Source organism: Hyla sarda, chromosome 13 (genome assembly GCF_029499605.1).
Source record: "Hyla sarda isolate aHylSar1 chromosome 13, aHylSar1.hap1, whole genome shotgun sequence".
Taxonomy (NCBI): Eukaryota; Metazoa; Chordata; class Amphibia; order Anura; family Hylidae; genus Hyla; species Hyla sarda.
In genome coordinates this window covers 21,135,513-21,155,062 of record NC_079201.1, presented here as the reverse complement: position 1 = coordinate 21,155,062, position 19,550 = coordinate 21,135,513, and the positions used below count along the sequence as shown (strand labels likewise).

Here is a 19,550-nt window from a genome sequence, read left to right as displayed (position 1 = left end):
GTCCTGTGTAAACCCCTTCATCCTTGCGCTGAGCCCACGTCATGACATCATCGTCCCATCTGGCTCCATTTGCTGTTACATTAATATCTTGATATTTGGCAGAATGTAAATCCCTGAACATTTCCCACAAGTCGAAGCCAAACAGAATCTTGTGATATAATTAGGACACCTTTTTTAGTGACAGCCTGTATACGATCACACAAAAAGACGGGCTGATATTCTTGTCCAAAAACAGCGCCACTCTTGTCCGTGGTCATGTCTGGTATTGCAAATGCAAATTATCTCACCAAAGCAAAACTCAATATCCTCCTCCCACCAAGTCACAATTAGGGCAGTATTTCCCAACCAAGGTGTCTCCCTTGTTCCAAAACTACAACTCCCAGCATGCCCGGACAGTCAAAAGCTGTCCGGGCATGCTGGGAGTTGTAGTGTTGCAGCTGCCATGCATTAGAGGTTAGTCTTAAAGCACAGTCACTATTACTAGTCCTACAGCGCCATTTTTATCTATGCATCTCGTTGCTGTAAATAGGTCATGTGATCACCAGTCTGACCTTCAGTGTTTAATATGGCAGAGGAAGTGGTTAGTCCTGGGTCAGCTGACTTCCTGCTAGCTCTCAGACCCCTCCCCTATAGCTCAATCTGTATACTGCTGTGATCTCTACGGGATCGGAATATAGAGATATAGAGTAGTTATACACCTCCAATCCAGCTCTATCTGTATACTGCTGCTATCTCTATGGGATCCGAATATATAGTAGTTATACACCTCCAATCCAGCTCTATCTGTATACTGCTGCTATCTCTATGGGATACGAATATATAGTAGTTAAATTCAGTGGCGTTGCGACCCGGGTGCGGGGGGTGCGGCCCGCACCGGGTGACACCAACCTGATGGGGTGACACCAAGACGCTCCGCAGCACCCCCCCCCCCCATCTGTGCCCGGCCGGCCTCCCATCCGTCAGCACGACCCCCCCCCCCCCGCGCTGTGTGTGCGGTGCGCCCGTCCGTCAGCAAACCCCCTCTTTCACCTTCACTGTGCACCCGACCGTCATCACCCCCCCCCCCTCACCTTCACCAGCACTGTGCCCGTCCTCCGCTTCCACGTCTGCGCCGGCCTGACGTCACACCGCATGGCCGCGCAGGAGGACGTGAGTTACGTCACTCGCACGGCGCCCGGTGAGAAGGAGCGCTGCGCTGGATGGGTGAGTGTGTGTGTCTGTCTCTCTGTCTGTCTCTATCTATGCTTGTGTGTGACTGTGTGTGTTTGTGTGACTCTGTGTGTGTGTGACTCTGTGTGTGTGTCTGTCTGAGTGTGTGTCTCTCTGACTGTGTGTGTGTTTGTCTCTGTGTTGTATGTGTTTATTTTGTGTGTGTGTGTGGGGGGGGGGGGGGTATAACCAGCAATCTATTGTGGGGAGACTTTGACCCATTGTGGGGAACCTGCAAGGGAGCCTGTGGCCTAATGTGGGGAAACTACTACAAATTTGCGGAGTCTATGCTACCTAATGTGGGGAGTCTATGCTACCTAATGTGGGGAATCTGTGCTACCTTATGTGGGGAGTCTATGCTACCTTATGTGGGGAATCTGTGCTACCGAATGTGGGGAATCTGTGCTACCTAATGTGGGGAAGCTGTGCTACCTAATGTGGGGAAATTGCTACCTAATGTGGGGGAACTGGTACCTACCTAATGTGGGGGAACTGGTACCAAATGTAGGGAATCTATGCTGCCTAATGTGGGGAATAGATGCTACCTAATGTGGGGAAACTGCGACCTACCTAATGTGGGGGCACTGCTGCCTACCTAATGCTCCCCCCCTGGCAGTAGCACTCTCATCATCCACCAGCAACACCCCCCCCCCAGCAGCACCTCCATCAACATATCCTGATGGTGGATGATGGCGGTGCTCCTGCCAGGAGGATGATCCTGCCGATGGATGATGGGGGTGATACTGCCAGGGGGGATGGCCAGTAGCATCCTCATCATCCTCCAGCAACACCTCCCCAGTAGTAGCACCCCCATCATCCACTAGCAACACCACCAATACCCCCCTCCCGTGGTAATAGCATCAGCTAACGGATGTTGAGGGGTGTTACTTTGGTTGTGGTATTATATTCAGAGGGTGCACTGTATGGCAATGTTATATTCAGAGGGCGCAGTTTGTGGTAGTATTATATTCAGAGGGCGCAGTTTGTGGTAGTATTATTAGAGATGAGCGAACTTACAGTAAATTCGATTTGTCACGAACTTCTCGGCTCGGCAGTTGATGACTTATCCTGCGTAAATTAGTTCAGCCTTCAGGTGCTCCGGTGGGCTGGAAAAGGTGGATACATTCCTAGGAAAGAGTCTCCTAGGACTGTATCCACCTTTTCCAGCCCACGGGAGCACCGGAAAGCTGAACTCATTTATGCAGGAAAAGTCATCAACTGCCGTACAGAGAAGTTTGTGACAATTTGAATTTACTGTATTTTGCTCATCTCTAAGTATTATATTCAGAGGGCGCAGTGGGTGGTAGTATTATATTCCGAGGGTACAGTATGTGGCGGTATTATATTCAGGGGTACAGTATGTGGTAGTATTATATTCAGAGGGTACAGTATGTGGCAGATTTATATTCAGGGGTACAGTATGTGGCAGATTTATATTTAGAGGGTACAGTAGGTGGCAGATTTATATTTAGAGGGTACAGTATGTGGCAGATTTATATTCAGAAGGCGCAGTTTGTGGTAGTATTATATTCAGAGGGCGCAGTTTGTGGTAGTATTATATTCAGAGGGTACAGTGTGTGGCGGTATTATATTCAGGGGTACAGTATGTGGTAGTATTATATTCAGAGGGTACAGTGTGTGGCAGTATTATATTCAGGGGTACAGTATGTGGCAGATTTATATTCAGAGTGTACAGTATGTGTTGGTATTATATTCAGAATGTACAGTGTGTGGTAGTATTATATTCAGTGGGTATACTGTACGGAAGGTTTATAATCAAAGAGTATAGTGTATAGTAGTATTATATTTAGAGGATACAGTGTCTGTCAGGTTTATAATAATAATTGTTTTCATATAGAGGATGAGAATGCGCTGACAGAGTGAGGAGACGTCTGGGCGTCACATTCTGCAGAGAGAAGTTTTAGCTGGAACAAGTCCTGGCGGTATGTACCATCTGAATTAGATAAGGGAAGACTATAGAGAAGACGTCACCTGTAGTCACTGATATCATTGTATATTCTCCTCACTATGGAGAAGATGTCACCTGTAGTCACTGATATCATTGTGTATTCTCCTCACTATAGAGAAGACGTCACCTGTTGTCACTGATATCATTGTATATTCTCCTCACTATGGAGAAGATGTCACCTGTAGTCACTGATATCATTGTGTATTCTCCTCACTATAGAGAAGACGTCACCTGTAGTCACTGATATCATTGTGTATTCTCCTCACTATTGAGAAGACATCACCTGTAATCACTGATATCATTGTGTATTCTCCTCACTGTAGAGAAGACGTCACCTGTAGTCACTGATATCATTGTACATTCTCCTCTCTGTGTCCTATCAGAGCTGTAGTCACTTGTCAGTTCTACAGTTAGGTCAGTGAAACTACAACTCCCAGCATAACTTCACCACTGCATAAAGGGGTACTCTACTGGAAAAAAAAATGTAATCAGCTGGTGCTACAAAGTTAAACAGATTTGTAAATTACTTCTATTTAAAAATCTTAATCCTTCCAGTACTTATTAGCTGCTGTATAAGCGATTCACAGGAAGTTATTTTCTTTTTTAATTTCTTTTCTGTCTGACCACAGTGCTCTGTGCTGACACCTCTGTCCATGTCAAGAACTGTCCATAGTAGGAGTAAATCCCCATAGCAAACCTATCCTGCTCTGGACAGTTCCTGACATGGACAGAGGTGTCAGCAAATAGCACTGTGGTCAGACTGGAAAGAACTACACAACTTCCTGTGGAGCATACACCAGCTTATAAGTACTGTAAGTATTAAGATTTTAAATAGAAGTAATTTAAAAATCTGTTTAACTTTCTGGCACCAGTTCATATAAAAGAAAATGTTTTCCAGTGGAGTACCCCTTTAAGTAATTCTGTGAGCTGTATATTTCAATAGTGAAAACTTCTTTAACACTTTCCTATTCTGTGGCAACTGGTATATCTGATTATTATACTGGAATTTCTCACAATGCGCTACAACAGTGGTGTCTGTCACAACAGGCTAAAAACTTACTGGGGGGAGGGGGTAGGTATGGGGTGACACCATTTTCTACCGCACCGGGTGACACCAACTCTAGCAACGCCACTGGTTAAATTCCTTCCCTTCGAGCTATCTGTATACTGCTGCTATCTCTATGGGATGAGGATATATAGTAGTTATACACCCCCCAGCTCTATCTGTATACTGCTGCTGCTATCTCTATGGGATCAGGATATATAGTAGTTATACCCCCCAGCTCTATCTGTATACTGCTGCTGCTATCTCTATGGGATCAGGATATATAGTAGTTATACTCCCAGCTCTATCTGTATACTGCTGCTGCTATCTCTATGGGATCAGGATATATAGTAGTTATACACCCCCCAGCTCTATCTGTATACTGCTGCTGCTATCTCTATGGGATCAGGATATACAGTAGTTATATTCTTGTAAATAGGAACAGTATTATAGTAGCTATATTCTTGTATATAGGGAGCTGTAGTATACACCTCCTCTCCAGCTCTATCTATATACTGCTGCTGCTATCTCGATGGGATCAGAATATATAACATTTATACACCTTCCCTCCAGCTCTATCTGTATACTGCTGCTATTTCTATGGTATCGGGATACCCCTCCAGCTCTACCTGTATAATGCTGCTATCTCTATGAGATCAGGATATATATTAGTTATACACTCCCGCCACCCCAGCTCTATCTGTATACTGCTGCTGCTATCTCTGTGAGATCAGAATATATAGTAGTTATACACCTCCCCTCCAGATCTATCTGTATACTGCTGCTGCTATCTCAATGGGATCAGAACGTATAGTAGCTATACACCTCCTCCCAGCTCTATCTGTATACTGCTGCTGCTTCTATCTCTATGGGATCAGAATATATAGTAGTTATACACCTACCCTCCAGCTCTATCTGTATACTGCTGCTGCTTTCTTTATGGGATCCGAATATATAGTAGTTATACACCCCCAGCTCTATCTGTATACTGCTGCTATCTCTGTGGAATCAGGATATATAGTAGTTATACATCTCCCCCAGCTCTATCTATATACTGCTGCTGCTATTTCTATGGGATCAGAATATATAGTAGTTATACACCTCCCCTCCAGCTCTATCTATATACTGTTGCTTCTATCTCTATGGGATCAGAATATATAGTACAGTGGTTCTGAACCTAGGTTTGATCAAACCCCAGGGGTTCGGTGAGTCAGTCTCGGGGGTTCGGCGGGGAGGCCCACCAGGTGTTTTTGCCTCGGCACATCCCTGTGTTCCAAAACATGCTTTCGGAACACAGGGACGCCTCTGTTAAGTCCCTGTGGCCCCGCTTTTACTTTAAAAACGCAGGGACCGCTGGGAGCTAGCGCATGCATGGACATCACTGACGTACCATTTGTGCGCCTATGACAACGGAGCGTGGAGGAGCAGGAAGAAGCAACAAGGACGTTCCGACCAGTGATCCTCCGGTCCTGCTATGGCCGGACCCGAGGAGCGGTGATCGGAACACTGAAGTGGGGCAGCACACAAGCATACAGCCTCCAGCCATATTGTATGGCTGGAGGCTGTATGTCTGTGGGGGAACATACTGCACCTAATGTGGGGGAACTATACTGCACCTAATGTGGGGGAACATACTGCACCTAATGTGGGGGAACATACTGCACCTAATGTGGGGGAACATACTGCACCTAATGTGGGGGAACTATACTACCAACGTAATGTGGGGGACTATACTGCCAGCCTAATGTGGGGGAACATACTGCCGGCCTAATGTGGGGGAACATACTGCCAGCTTAACGTGGGGGACTATATTGCACCTAATGTGGGGGACTATACTGCCAGCCTAATGTGGGGGAACATACTGCCGGCCTAATGTGGGGGACTATATTGCACCTAATGTGGGGGAACATACTGCCATCTTAACGTGGGGGACTATATTGCACCTAATGTGGGGGACTATACTGCCAACCTAATGTGGGGGAACATACTGCCAGCCTTATGTGGGGGAACATACTGCCGGCCTTATGTGGGGGAACATACTGCCGGCCTAATGTGGGGGAACATACTGCCGGCCTAATGTGGGGGAACATACTGCCAACCTAATGTGGGGGAACTGTACTGCCTACCTAATGTGGGGGAACATACTGCCGGCCTAATGTGGGGGAACATACTGCCGGCCTAATGTGGGGGAACATACTGCCAACCTAATGTGGGGGAACTGTACTGCCTACCTAATGTGGGGGAACATACTGCCGGCCTAATGTGAGGGAACATACTGCCAACCTAATGTGGGGGAACATACTGCCGGCCTAATGTGGGGGAACATACTGCCGGCCTAATGTGGGGGAACATACTGCCGGCCTAATGTGGGGGAACATACTGCCAACCTAATGTGGGGGAACTGTACTGCCAACCTAATGTGGGGGAACATACTGCCGGCCTAATGTGGGGGAACATACTGCCAACCTAATGTGGGGGAACTGTACTGCCTACCTAATGTGGGGGAACATACTGCCGGCCTAATGTGGGGGAACATACTGCCAACCTAATGTGGGGGACTATATTGCACCTAATGTGGGGGAACATACTGCCATCTTAACGTGGGGGACTATATTGCACCTAATGTGGGGGACTATACTGCCAACCTAATGTGGGGGAACATACTGCCAGCCTTATGTGGGGGAACATACTGCCGGCCTTATGTGGGGGAACATACTGCCGGCCTAATGTGGGGGAACATACTGCCGGCCTAATGTGGGGGAACATACTGCCGGCCTAATGTGGGGGAACATACTGCCGGCCTAATGTGGGGGAACATACTGCCGGCCTAATGTGGGGGAACATACTGCCAACCTAATGTGGGGGAACTGTACTGCCTACCTAATGTGGGGGAACATACTGCCGGCCTAATGTGAGGGAACATACTGCCAACCTAATGTGGGAGAACTGTACTGCCTACCTAATGTGGGGGAACATACTGCCGGCCTAATGTGAGGGAACATACTGCCAACCTAATGTGGGGGAACATACTGCCAGCCTAATGTGGGGGAACATACTGCCAGCCTAATGTGGGGGAACATACTGCCGGCCTAATGTGGGGGAACATACTGCCGGCCTAATGTGGGGGAACATACTGCCGGCCTAATGTGGGGGAACTATACTGGCGGCCTAATGTGGGGGAACATACTGCCAACCTAATGTGGGGGAACTGTACTGCCTACCTAATGTGGGGGAACTGTACTGCCTACCTAATGTGGGGGAACATACTGCTGGCCTAATGTGGGGGAACATACTGCCGGCCTAATGTGGGGGAACATACTGCCAACCTAATGTGGGGGAACTGTACTGCCTACCTAATGTGGGGGAACATACTGCCGGCCTAATGTGAGGGAACATACTGCCAACCTAATGTGGGGGAACATACTGCCGGCCTAATGTGGGGGAACATACTGCCGGCCTAATGTGGGGGAACATACTGCCGGCCTAATGTGGGGGAACATACTGCCAACCTAATGTGGGGGAACTGTACTGCCTACCTAATGTGGGGGAACTATACTGCCAACCTAATGTGGGGGAACATACTGCCAGCCTAATGTGGGGGAACATACTGCCGGCCTAATGTGGGGGAACATACTGCCGGCCTAATGTGGGGGAACATACTGCCGGCCTAATGTGGGGGAACTATACTGGCGGCCTAATGTGGGGGAACATACTGGCGGCCTAATGTGGGGGAACATACTGCCGGCCTAATGTGGGGGAACATACTGCCGGCCTAATGTGGGGGAACTGTACTGCCTACCTAATGTGGGGGAACATACTGCTGGCCTAATGTGGGGGGACTATATTGCACCTTATGTGGGGGAACATACTGCCTACCTAATGTGGGGGAACTGTACTGCCGGCCTAATGTGGGGGAACATACTGCCGGCCTAATGTGGGGGAACATACTGCCGGCCTAATGTGGGGGAACACTACCTGCCATATTTTATTTTTCCAATTAAGAGGGGTTGGGTGAATGCGCATATGAATCTGGTGGGGTTCAGTACCTCCAACAAGGGTAAGTACCACTGATATAGTAGTTATACACCTCCCCTTAAACTGTGTTCACATTTGTGTTTTCTGTTTTTGCTGTGATTTTCCCAAAAATGTGGCCGTGAACAGTAATTGTAAAAAAGGTTGTTTCTTACAGCAATTTTAGACAATAACTGCAAAAATACAGTGAAATCACAGAAAATATGTGTGAAACCTGCTGTACAAATGCAATGGGTTATAAAACACCTCGCTCGTGATTACAGGTCAAAGGTTAACACCCTACCGGTACAGCCGGTATTTTCATTCAGATCCCGGGCTGTGCCGGTAAGTTTGGATAAAAACACCGGCCATGCAATGTCATCACACACTAACCTAAAAAAGCGGCGCCGCTGAGCGGGACACACGCCCGCACCATGCCGCTCAGCACAGCACCCGACTCTGAGGCTGTCCCAGTCTATAACCTTACCTGGCACTGTGCGATGCTGTGCGGCCGGGCGGCTGGATCTGCGGAGGGACGTTGCGGAAGTGACGTCACTCCGCAGACCCGCGCAGGACGTCACGTCACTCGCCGGCCCGAGACTGAGAGGAGACTGGAGAGGTGCTGCGGTAGTAGGTAAGTGTCTGTTATGTGTGTGTCAGTGTGTGTCTCTGAATTCCACCCCAATTCCCCTGTGGCAATTCCCCCCCCCCACCCCAATTCCATGAGGAAGAGGGGGGAGGGGGGTAACTGCCTATACCTATGGGGAAGAGAGAAAGGGGGGGGGGGTAACTGCCTATACCTATGGGGAAGAGAGAGGGGGGGGAACTGCCTATACCTATGGGGAAGAGAGAGGGGGGGAGGTAACTTACTATACCTATGGGGAAGAGAGAGGGAGGGGGGTAACTGCCTATACCTATGGGGAAGAGAGAGAGGGGGGGGGGGGGGGGACTGCCTATACCTATGGGGAAGAGAGAGGGGGGGGGAGGTAACTTACTATACCTATGGGGAAGAGAGAGAGAGGGGGGGGGGGACTGCCTATACCTATGGGGAAGAGAGAGGGGGGGGGGGGGACTGCCTATACCTATGGGGAAGAGAGAGAGAGAGAGGGGGGGGGGAACTGCCTATACCTATGGGGAAGAGAGAGAGAGGGGGGAACTGCCTATACCTATGGGGAAGAGAGAGAGGGGGGGGGGGAACTGCCTATACCTATGGGGAAGAGAGAGAGAGGGGGGGGAACTGCCTATACCTATGGGGAAGAGAGAGGGGGGGGGGGGGAACTGCCTATACCTATGGGGAAGAGAGAGAGAGGGGGGGGGGGGACTGCCTATACCTATACTTATGGGGAAGAGAGAGGGGGGGGGGAACTGCCTATACCTATGGGGAAGAGAGAGAGAGGGGGGGGGTAACTGCCTATACCTATGGGGAAGAGAGAGGGGGGGGGGAACTGCCTATACCTATGGGGAAGAGAGAGAGAGGGGGGGGAACTGCCTATACCTATGGGGAAGAGAGAGAGAGGGGGGGGGGGACTGCCTATACCTATACCTATGGGGAAGAGAGAGGGGGGGGGGACTGCCTATACCTATGGGGAAGATAGAGAGAGGGGGGGGGGGAACTGCCTATACCTATGGGGGAGAGAGAGAGGGGGGGGGGAACTGCCTATACCTATGGGGAAGAGAGAGAGAGGGGGGGGGAACTGCCTATACCTATGGGGAAGAGAGAGGGGGGGGGGAACTGCCTATACCTATGGGGAAGAGAGAGGGGGGGGGGGGAACTGCCTATACCTATGGGGAAGAGAGAGGGGGGGGGGGAACTGCCTATACCTATGGGGAAGAGAGAGGGGGGGGGGAACTGCCTATACCTATGGGGAAGAGAGGGGGGGGGGGTAACTGCCTATACCTATGGGGAAGAGAGGGGGGGGGGGGTAACTGCCTATACCTATGGGGAAGAGAGAGGGGGGGTAACTTACTATACCTATGGGGAAGAGAGAGGGGGGGGGTAACTTACTATACCTATGGGGAAGAGAGAGGGGGGGGGTAACTTACTATACCTATGGGGAAGAGAGGGGGGGAGGTAACTGCCTTTACCTATAGGGAAGAGAGAGGGGGGGGGGACTGCCTATACCTATAGGGAAGAGAGAGGGGGGGAGATAACTGCCTATACCTATGGGGAAGAGAGGGGGGGTAACTGCCTATACCTATGGGGAAGAGGGGGGGGGGGTAACTGCCTATACCTATGGGGAAGAAGGGGGGGGGGTAACTGCCTATACCTTTGGGGAAGAGAGAGGGGGGGGGGGTAACTGCCTATACCTATGGGGAAGGGGGGGGGGGGGTAACTGCCTATACCTATGGGGAAGAAGGGGGGGGGTAACTGCCTATACCTATGGGGAAGAGGGGGGGGGGGTAACTGCCTATACCTATGGGGAAGAGGGGGGGGGTAACTGCCTATACCTATGGGGAAGAGAGAGGGGGGGAGGTAACTGCCTATACCTATGGGGAAGAGAGAGGGGGGTAACTGCCTATACCTATGGGGAAGAGAGAGGGGGGGTAACTGCCTATACCTATGGGGAAGAGAGAGGGGGGGTAACTGCCTATACCTATGGGGAAGAGGGGGGGGGTAACTGCCTATACCTATGGGGAAGAGGGGGGGGGGGTAACTGCCTATACCTATGGGGAAGAGGGGGGGGGGTAACTGCCTATACCTATGGGGAAGAGGGGGGGGGGGGTAACTGCCTATACCTATGGGGAAGAAGGGGGGGGTAACTGCCTATACCTATGGGGAAGAGAGAGGGGGGGGGTAACTGCCTATACCTATGGGGAAGAGAGAGAGGGGGGGTAACTGCCTATTCCTATGGGGAAGAGAGGGGGGGTAACTGCCTATTCCTATGGGGAAGAGAGGGGGGGGTAACTGCCTATACCTATGGGGAAGAGAGAGAGGGGGGGTAACTGCCTATTCCTATGGGGAAGAGAGGGGGGGGTAACTGCCTATTCCTATGGGGAAGAGAGGGGGGGGTAACTGCCTATACCTATGGGGAAGAGAGAGGGGGGGGGGGTAACTGCCTATACCTATGGGGAAGAGAGAGAGGGGGGGTAACTGCCTATACCTATGGGGAAGAGAGAGGGGGGGGAGGTAACTGCCTATACCTATGGGGAAGAGAGAGGGGGGGGGGGTAACTGCCTATACCTATGGGGAAGAGAGAGGGGGGGGTAACTGCCTATACCTATGGGGAAGAGAGAGGGGGGGGGTAACTGCCTATACCTATGGGGAAGAGAGGGGGGGGGGGGGGTAACTGCCTATACCTATGGGGAAGAGAGGGGGGGGGGGGTAACTGCCTATACCTATGGGGAAGAGAGAGGGGGGGTAACTTACTATACCTATGGGGAAGAGAGAGGGGGGGGGGGGTAACTTACTATACCTATGGGGAAGAGAGGGGGGGAGGTAACTGCCTTTACCTATAGGGAAGAGAGAGGGGGGGGGACTGCCTATACCTATAGGGAAGAGAGAGGGGGGGAGATAACTGCCTATACCTATGGGGAAGAGAGGGGGGGTAACTGCCTATACCTATGGGGAAGAGGGGGGGGGGGGTAACTGCCTATACCTATGGGGAAGAAGGGGGGGGGGGGTAACTGCCTATACCTTTGGGGAAGAGAGAGGGGGGGGGGGGTAACTGCCTATACCTATGGGGAAGAGGGGGGGGGGGTAACTGCCTATACCTATGGGGAAGAAGGGGGGGGGGGGTAACTGCCTATACCTATGGGGAAGAGGGGGGGGGGTAACTGCCTATACCTATGGGGAAGAGGGGGGGGGTAACTGCCTATACCTATGGGGAAGAGAGAGGGGGGGGAGGTAACTGCCTATACCTATGGGGAAGAGAGAGGGGGGTAACTGCCTATACCTATGGGGAAGAGAGAGGGGGGGTAACTGCCTATACCTATGGGGAAGAGGGGGGGGGGTAACTGCCTATACCTATGGGGAAGAGGGGGGGGGGGTAACTGCCTATACCTATGGGGAAGAGGGGGGGGGGGTAACTGCCTATACCTATGGGGAAGAAGGGGGGGGGTAACTGCCTATACCTATGGGGAAGAGAGAGGGGGGGGGGTAACTGCCTATACCTATGGGGAAGAGAGAGAGGGGGGGTAACTGCCTATTCCTATGGGGAAGAGAGAGAGGGGGGGTAACTGCCTATTCCTATGGGGAAGAGAGAGAGGGGGGGTAACTGCCTATTCCTATGGGGAAGAGAGGGGGGGTAACTGCCTATTCCTATGGGGAAGAGAGGGGGGGTAACTGCCTATACCTATGGGGAAGAGAGAGGGGGGGGGGGTAACTGCCTATACCTATGGGGAAGAGAGAGAGGGGGGGGTAACTGCCTATACCTATGGGGAAGAGAGAGGGGGGGGAGGTAACTGCCTATACCTATGGGGAAGAGAGAGGGGGGGGAGGTAACTGCCTATACCTATGGGGAAGAGAGAGGGGGGGGGTAACTGCCTATACCTATGGGGAAGAGAGAGGGGGGGGTAACTGCCTATACCTATGGGGAAGAGAGAGGGGGGGGGTAACTGCCTATACCTATGGGGAAGAGAGAGAGAGGGGGGGGAACTGCCTATACCTATGGGGAAGAGAGAGGGGGGGGAGGTAACTGCCTATACCTATGGGGAAGAGAGAGGGGGGGGAGGTAACTGCCTATACCTATGGGGAAGAGAGAGGGGGGGGGTAACTGCCTATACCTATGGGGAAGAGAGAGGGGGGGGTAACTGCCTATACCTATGGGGAAGAGAGAGGGGGGGGGTAACTGCCTATACCTATGGGGAAGAGAGAGGGGGGGGGTAACTGCCTATACCTATGGGGAAGAGAGGGGGGGGGGTAACTGCCTATACCTATGGGGAAGAGAGGGGGGGGGGGTAACTGCCTATACCTATGGGGAAGAGAGAGGGGGGGTAACTTACTATACCTATGGGGAAGAGAGAGGGGGGGGGTAACTTACTATACCTATGGGGAAGAGAGGGGGGGAGGTAACTGCCTTTACCTATAGGGAAGAGAGAGGGGGGGGACTGCCTATACCTATAGGGAAGAGAGAGGGGGGGAGATAACTGCCTATACCTATGGGGAAGAGAGGGGGGGTAACTGCCTATACCTATGGGGAAGAGGGGGGGGGGGTAACTGCCTATACCTATGGGGAAGAAGGGGGGGGGGGGGGGTAACTGCCTATACCTTTGGGGAAGAGAGAGGGGGGGGGGTAACTGCCTATACCTATGGGGAAGAGGGGGGGGGGTAACTGCCTATACCTATGGGGAAGAAGGGGGGGGGGTAACTGCCTATACCTATGGGGAAGAGGGGGGGGGGGTAACTGCCTATACCTATGGGGAAGAGGGGGGGGTAACTGCCTATACCTATGGGGAAGAGAGAGGGGGGGAGGTAACTGCCTATACCTATGGGGAAGAGAGAGGGGGGTAACTGCCTATACCTATGGGGAAGAGAGAGGGGGGGTAACTGCCTATACCTATGGGGAAGAGGGGGGGGGGTAACTGCCTATACCTATGGGGAAGAGGGGGGGGGGGGTAACTGCCTATACCTATGGGGAAGAGGGGGGGGGGGTAACTGCCTATACCTATGGGGAAGAAGGGGGGGGGGGTAACTGCCTATACCTATGGGGAAGAGAGAGGGGGGGGGTAACTGCCTATACCTATGGGGAAGAGAGAGAGGGGGGGTAACTGCCTATTCCTATGGGGAAGAGAGAGAGGGGGGGTAACTGCCTATTCCTATGGGGAAGAGAGGGGGGGGTAACTGCCTATTCCTATGGGGAAAAGAGGGGGGGTAACTGCCTATACCTATGGGGAAGAGAGAGAGGGGGGGTAACTGCCTATTCCTATGGGGAAGAGAGGGGGGGTAACTGCCTATTCCTATGGGGAAGAGAGGGGGGGTAACTGCCTATACCTATGGGGAAGAGAGAGGGGGGGGGGTAACTGCCTATACCTATGGGGAAGAGAGAGAGGGGGGGGTAACTGCCTATACCTATGAGGAAGAGAGAGGGGGGGGAGGTAACTGCCTATACCTATGGGGAAGAGAGAGGGGGGGGAGGTAACTGCCTATACCTATGGGGAAGAGAGAGGGGGGGGGTAACTGCCTATACCTATGGGGAAGAGAGAGGGGGGGGGTAACTGCCTATACCTATGGGGAAGAGAGAGGGGGGGGTAACTGCCTATACCTATGGGGAAGAGAGAGGGGGGGGGTAACTGCCTATACCTATGGGGAAGAGAGAGGGGGGGGGGTAACTGCCTATACCTATGGGGAAGAGAGAGGGGGGGGGGGTAACTGCCTATACCTATGGGGAAGAGGGGGGGGGGGTAACTGCCTATACCTATGGGGAAGAGGGTGGGGGGGGGTAACTGCCTATACCTATGGGGAAGAGAGAGGGGGGGGGGGTAACTGCCTATACCTATGGGGAAGAGAGAGAGGGGGGGTAACTGCCTATACCTATGGGGAAGAGAGAGGGGGGGGAGGTAACTTACTATACCTATGGGGAAGAGAGAGGGAGGGGGGTAACTGCCTATACCTATGGGGAAGAGAGAGGGGGGGGGGGGACTGCCTATACCTATGGGGAAGAGAGAGGGGGGGGAGGTAACTTACTATACCTATGGGGAAGAGAGAGAGAGGGGGGGGGGACTGCCTATACCTATGGGGAAGAGAGAGGGGGGGGGGGGACTGCCTATACCTATGGGGAAGAGAGAGAGAGGGGGGGGGAACTGCCTATACCTATGGGGAAGAGAGAGAGAGGGGGGGGGGAACTGCCTATACCTATGGGGAAGAGAGAGAGAGGGGGGGGAACTGCCTATACCTATGGGGAAGAGAGAGGGGGGGGGGAACTGCCTATACCTATGGGGAAGAGAGAGAGAGGGGGGGGAACTGCCTATACCTATGGGGAAGAGAGAGAGAGGGGGGGGGGGACTGCCTATACCTATACCTATGGGGAAGAGAGAGGGGGGGGGGGGAACTGCCTATACCTATGGGGAAGAGAGAGAGAGGGGGGGGGACTGCCTATACCTATGGGGAAGAGAGAGGGGGGGGGGGGAACTGCCTATACCTATGGGGAAGAGAGAGAGAGGGGGGGGAACTGCCTATACCTATGGGGAAGAGAGAGAGAGGGGGGGGGGGGACTGCCTATACCTATACCTATGGGGAAGAGAGAGGGGGGGGGGACTGCCTATACCTATGGGGAAGATAGAGAGAGGGGGGGGGGAACTGCCTATACCTATGGGGGAGAGAGAGAGGGGGGGGGAACTGCCTATACCTATGGGGAAGAGAGAGAGAGGGGGGGGGAACTGCCTATACCTATGGGGAAGAGAGAGGGGGGGGGGAACTGCCTATACCTATGGGGAAGAGAGAGGGGGGGGGGAACTGCCTATACCTATGGGGAAGAGAGAGGGGGGGGGGAACTGCCTATACCTATGGGGAAGAGAGAGGGGGGGGGGAACTGCCTATACCTATGGGGAAGAGAGAGGGGGGGGGGAACTGCCTATACCTATGGGGAAGAGAGGGGGGGGGGTAACTGCCTATACCTATGGGGAAGAGAGGGGGGGGGGTAACTGCCTATACCTATGGGGAAGAGAGAGGGGGGGTAACTTACTATACCTATGGGGAAGAGAGAGGGGGGGTAACTTACTATACCTATGGGGAAGAGAGAGGGGGGCGGTAACTTACTATACCTATGGGGAAGAGAGGGGGGGAGGTAACTGCCTTTACCTATAGGGAAGAGAGAGGGGGGGGGGACTGCCTATACCTATAGGGAAGAGAGAGGGGGGGAGATAACTGCCTATACCTATGGGGAAGAGAGGGGGGGTAACTGCCTATACCTATGGGGAAGAGGGGGGGGGGGTAACTGCCTATACCTATGGGGAAGAAGGGGGGGGGTAACTGCCTATACCTATGGGGAAGAGGGGGGGGGGGTAACTGCCTATACCTATGGGGAAGAAGGGGGGGGGTAACTGCCTATACCTTTGGGGAAGAGAGAGGGGGGGGGGTAACTGCCTATACCTATGGGGAAGAGGGGGGGGGGGTAACTGCCTATACCTATGGGGAAGAAGGGGGGGGGGTAACTGCCTATACCTATGGGGAAGAGGGGGGGGGGGGTAACTGCCTATACCTATGGGGAAGAGGGGGGGGTAACTGCCTATACCTATGGGGAAGAGAGAGGGGGGGAGGTAACTGCCTATACCTATGGGGAAGAGAGAGGGGGGGTAACTGCCTATACCTATGGGGAAGAGAGAGGGGGGGTAACTGCCTATACCTATGGGGAAGAGGGGGGGGGGTAACTGCCTATACCTATGGGGAAGAGGGGGGGGGGTAACTGCCTATACCTATGGGGAAGAGGGGGGGGGGTAACTGCCTATACCTATGGGGAAGAGGGGGGGGGGTAACTGCCTATACCTATGGGGAAGAAGGGGGGGGTAACTGCCTATACCTATGGGGAAGAGAGAGGGGGGGGGTAACTGCCTATACCTATGGGGAAGAGAGAGAGGGGGGGTAACTGCCTATTCCTATGGGGAAGAGAGGGGGGGTAACTGCCTATTCCTATGGGGAAGAGAGGGGGGGGTAACTGCCTATACCTATGGGGAAGAGAGAGAGGGGGGGTAACTGCCTATTCCTATGGGGAAGAGAGGGGGGGTAACTGCCTATTCCTATGGGGAAGAGAGGGGGGGGTAACTGCCTATACCTATGGGGAAGAGAGAGGGGGGGGGGTAACTGCCTATACCTATGGGGAAGAGAGAGAGGGGGGGTAACTGCCTATACCTATGGGGAAGAGAGAGGGGGGGGAGGTAACTGCCTATACCTATGGGGAAGAGAGAGGGGGGGGGGGTAACTGCCTATACCTATGGGGAAGAGAGAGGGGGGGGTAACTGCCTATACCTATGGGGAAGAGAGAGGGGGGGGGTAACTGCCTATACCTATGGGGAAGAGAGGGGGGGGGGGTAACTGCCTATACCTATGGGGAAGAGAGGGGGGGGGTAACTGCCTATACCTATGGGGAAGAGAGAGGGGGGGTAACTTACTATACCTATGGGGAAGAGAGAGGGGGGGGGGTAACTTACTATACCTATGGGGAAGAGAGGGGGGGAGGTAACTGCCTTTACCTATAGGGAAGAGAGAGGGGGGGGGACTGCCTATACCTATAGGGAAGAGAGAGGGGGGGAGATAACTGCCTATACCTATGGGGAAGAGAGGGGGGGTAACTGCCTATACCTATGGGGAAGAGGGGGGGGGGGGTAACTGCCTATACCTATGGGGAAGAAGGGGGGGGGGGTAACTGCCTATACCTTTGGGGAAGAGAGAGGGGGGGGGGTAACTGCCTATACCTATGGGGAAGAGGGGGGGGGGGGTAACTGCCTATACCTATGGGGAAGAAGGGGGGGGGGGGGTAACTGCCTATACCTATGGGGAAGAGGGGGGGGGGGTAACTGCCTATACCTATGGGGAAGAGGGGGGGGTAACTGCCTATACCTATGGGGAAGAGAGAGGGGGGGAGGTAACTGCCTATACCTATGGGGAAGAGAGAGGGGGGGTAACTGCCTATACCTATGGGGAAGAGAGAGGGGGGGTAACTGCCTATACCTATGGGGAAGAGGGGGGGGGTAACTGCCTATACCTATGGGGAAGAGGGGGGGGGGGTAACTGCCTATACCTATGGGGAAGAGGGGGGGGGGGTAACTGCCTATACCTATGGGGAAGAAGGGGGGGGGTAACTGCCTATACCTATGGGGAAGAGAGAGGGGGGGGGGTAACTGCCTATACCTATGGGGAAGAGAGAGAGGGGGGGTAACTGCCTATTCCTATGGGGAAGAGAGAGAGGGGGGGTAACTGCCTATTCCTATGGGGAAGAGAGGGGGGGTAACTGCCTATTCCTATGGGGAAGAGAGGGGGGGTAACTGCCTATACCTATGGGGAAGAGAGAGAGGGGGGGTAACTGCCTATTCCTATGGGGAAGAGAGGGGGGTAACTGCCTATTCCTATGGGGAAGAGAGGGGGGGTAACTGCCTATACCTATGGGGAAGAGAGAGGGGGGGGGGGTAACTGCCTATACCTATGGGGAAGAGAGAGAGGGGGGGTAACTGCCTATACCTATGGGGAAGAGAGAGGGGGGGGAGGTAACTGCCTATACCTATGGGGAAGAGAGAGGGGGGGGGGGGGGTAACTGCCTATACCTATGGGGAAGAGAGAGGGGGGGTAACTGCCTATACCTATGGGGAAGAGAGAGGGGGGGGTAACTGCCTATACCTATGGGGAAGAGAGAGGGGGGGGGTAACTGCCTATACCTATGGGGAAGAGAGGGGGGGGGGGTAACTGCCTATACCTATGGGGAAGAGAGGGGGGGGGGTAACTGCCTATACCTATGGGGAAGAGAGAGGGGGGGTAACTTACTATACCTATGGGGAAGAGAGAGGGGGGGGGTAACTTACTATACCTATGGGGAAGAGAGGGGGGGAGGTAACTGCCTTTACCTATAGGGAAGAGAGAGGGGGGGGACTGCCTATACCTATAGGGAAGAGAGAGGGGGGGAGATAACTGCCTATACCTATGGGGAAGAGAGGGGGGGTAACTGCCTATACCTATGGGGAAGAGGGGGGGGGGGTAACTGCCTATACCTATGGGGAAGAAGGGGGGGGGGGTAACTGCCTATACCTTTGGGGAAGAGAGAGGGGGGGGGGTAACTGCCTATACCTATGGGGAAGAGGGGGGGGGGGTAACTGCCTATACCTATGGGGAAGAAGGGGGGGGGGGGGTAACTGCCTATACCTATGGGGAAGAGGGGGGGGGGGTAACTGCCTATACCTATGGGGAAGAGGGGGGGGTAACTGCCTATACCTATGGGGAAGAGAGAGGGGGGGAGGTAACTGCCTATACCTATGGGGAAGAGAGAGGGGGGTAACTGCCTATACCTATGGGGAAGAGAGAGGGGGGGGTAACTGCCTATACCTATGGGGAAGAGGGGGGGGGTAACTGCCTATACCTATGGGGAAGAGGGGGGGGGGGGTAACTGCCTATACTTATGGGGAAGAGGGGGGGGGGTAACTGCCTATACCTATGGGGAAGAGGGGGGGGGGGGTAACTGCCTATACCTATGGGGAAGAGAGAGGGGGGGGGGGTAACTGCCTATACCTATGGGGAAGAGAGAGAGGGGGGGTAACTGCCTATTCCTATGGGGAAGAGAGAGAGGGGGGGTAACTGCCTATTCCTATGGGGAAGAGAGGGGGGGTAACTGCCTATTCCTATGGGGAAAAGAGGGGGGGTAACTGCCTATACCTATGGGGAAGAGAGAGAGGGGGGGT

At 53.4% G+C, this 19,550-nt stretch overlaps 1 long non-coding RNA gene across 2 annotated transcripts in view; it reads right to left on the bottom strand.

The window, feature by feature from the left end:
• The window catches only part of LOC130297772 (uncharacterized), an 82,143-nt gene extending 73,358 nt beyond the window's left edge, over positions 1 to 8,785 (bottom strand). For both annotated transcript variants that reach the window (XR_008849681.1, XR_008849680.1), the window contains exon 1: positions 8,722 to 8,785. This is a non-coding gene — a long non-coding RNA (uncharacterized LOC130297772). The remainder of the gene's footprint in view (positions 1 to 8,721) is intronic.
• Between the last annotated feature and the right edge of the window lie 10,765 nt (positions 8,786 to 19,550).